This window comes from Montipora capricornis, chromosome 14, assembly GCF_036669925.1.
Source record: "Montipora capricornis isolate CH-2021 chromosome 14, ASM3666992v2, whole genome shotgun sequence".
NCBI classification, from domain to species: Eukaryota; Metazoa; Cnidaria; class Anthozoa; order Scleractinia; family Acroporidae; genus Montipora; species Montipora capricornis.
This window is the reverse complement of record NC_090896.1, coordinates 28,722,065-28,724,564: the sequence shown is the minus strand read 5'-3', so window position 1 is coordinate 28,724,564 and position 2,500 is coordinate 28,722,065.

Sequence of the window (2,500 nt, the reverse complement as noted above, 5' to 3'; positions counted from 1 at the left end):
ACAACAACAAAGGCACGCAAAGGACACTGGTTGTCGGTGGCCCTTGAAGGACGTTCGCGCTAATTGTTTGTGCGCAACGTTACTGCGCAGGTAACGTGACTGTAATATGTCACGCATTACTTCGAGCATTAGTGAAGTTGAGTAAGTAAGTAAGTAAGTAAGTAATTTTATTTAAACACATATCGCATATGAGCGATAGCTCGTTTAAATGCAAATGTGTCATAAAAGATTACAATGTGATAATTAAGATAATCTTACATGTGCAAGTAATGAGTGAAAAATAAGAAATAAGAATTAAATCAACTGAAATGAATAATAACCTATTACAACGATCAATAATTCAATAAAAGAAAATATTGGTAATTAGACTGTCTATTTACAAAAAATACAGCTGCAGTCATACGATGAAGACAATTGTATGTTTTGTAAGTTCTTCCGAAATGTAGAAAGGGATTCTGACATCCTTATTTTGTCTGGTAGATTGTTCCATTGTTTACTAGCCTGGTACGCGAAAGAATGTTGCATATAAGATGAGGTTGGTCTTGGAATAACAACCTTAAGATGGCCCCGTAGGCTGTAACCGTTGCTACGCAGGATAAACCTTTCCCGAATGCAGTTCGGTGCCTGGCCATAAATACTTTTGTATACGAGTGTCAGTGCTTGTTCTATGCGTCGGTGTTCCAGGCTTTTAATATGTGCGATGTTAAGTAACTCTTCATAAGCAGTCGATTTAGAGTGATTAAGAAGAATCCTTAAAGCGAATGCGTTGGTTGACTCTAGTTTCGCAGACAGACCTTTACTTAGACCTATGAACAGTGGAGATGCATATTCGAAATGAGGCAGAATAAATGCTTTGTACAATTTAATCATAATATCTAAGGGTATAAATTTACGAATGCGACGAAGAATTGAAACTTTTATGTTCACTTTCCGGCAGATTTCTTTAATATGTGCCTTAAAAGAGAGTGAATTGTCAATGATTACTCCGAGGAGCTTGATCTGTGAAACGTAATCCAGTTCATTACTTTCGATAACAAAGGGCGTTGGTAAAGTTGCTCTGTTAAAGACGATAGATTGAGATTTACTATGATTGATTGCCAGGAAGTTCTTATGGAACCAGGAGACGAGTAGACCAAGGTTTTTTTGTAGGTTTATCTGCAAGGTGGATGGACAAAGGCTTGAAGAGTACCCCGTAGTGTCGTCGGCATAAAATCTTAAGGAGCACGAAATAGCTGAAAAGTTCGCATCATTCATATATATATTGAATAGAAGGGGGCCCAAGATTGAACCTTGAGGAACTCCACTCTTCATAGTTTGCCAATCTGACAAATTACCGTCTATCTTGACATGTTGCTTTCGATCAGTCAAGTAAGAACGTAAAAGTTGTAGGGCGTCTTCAGTTACACCATACGCTGACAGCTTTGCAAGAAGCAAATTATGGTTAATAGAATCAAATGCTTTGGAGAGGTCTATTCGCTAGAGTCTAAATTTTCCCTAATGTCTTTGCATGTCTTGAGAAGGGCTGTTGTACATGAATGTCCTTTCAGGAAACCAGACAAATTCCCACTGAGAAAGTCAAGAGAAAACTCGTATAGCTGATCAAAGATAACTCTTTCGGCTATTTTTGATACAGCCGATAACACAGATACAGGACGGTAATTAGATTTTAGAGTCTCACTGTCTTTTTTATAGATCGGAGAGACAATGGAAATTTTCCAATCTGTAGGCCAGGAGCTATTAATGATGCACCGATTGATTAATTTTGTAAAAGAACCGAGAATTCCTGGCTCAGCAAGTTTCAGCAGGCGTGGAGAGATTCCGTCAGCACCGGTGGCTTTATTGATTTTGATACTAGAAAGTATCCTTCTGATGTAGGAATCCCGGACAGGAGTGAATGAAAAGCTCATTTGTCCTTTAAATTTCTGTTCAATGGCTATAATACTGGAATGAGTTTTAAACTCTTCTGGCTGTTAGTTGGACATGTGGGTAGGCCTAGGTACTGCATGAATGAAATAATCGTTGAAAAGGTTGGCAACATCAATACTGTCAGAAATGAGGCGTCCATCTTCAATCAGTTGAATATGGCCGTTGCCTCTGTCTTTGCTTGGAAGTAAACAATGAAATTTCTTCCAAAATTCCCCAGGGTGTTCGGAGTTTGTGGATACATTAATGCAGTATGATTTAAGGGCGGAACGTTTTAAAGATGTAACAAAGTTCCGTTGTTTCCTGTAGGCCTCCCAATTTTCAGATGTTTTGTTCTTAGTAAACTTTCTGCGTAAACGATTTCTTGTATTTAGAGCCTGAATAATTTTTGGTGTCATCCATGCCACAGTGTTACCGCGTACCAGTTTCTTCTTAAGCGGTGCATGACGATCAATCACTTCAGTGAATAATTTATACCAGTGCGCCCAGATGTCGTTGATATCATCGTAAACAAACGCCGAGTCCCAGGGGACACTGTGTAAATCCTGGAGCAAAATATCAGCGTCGAACCGTTTCA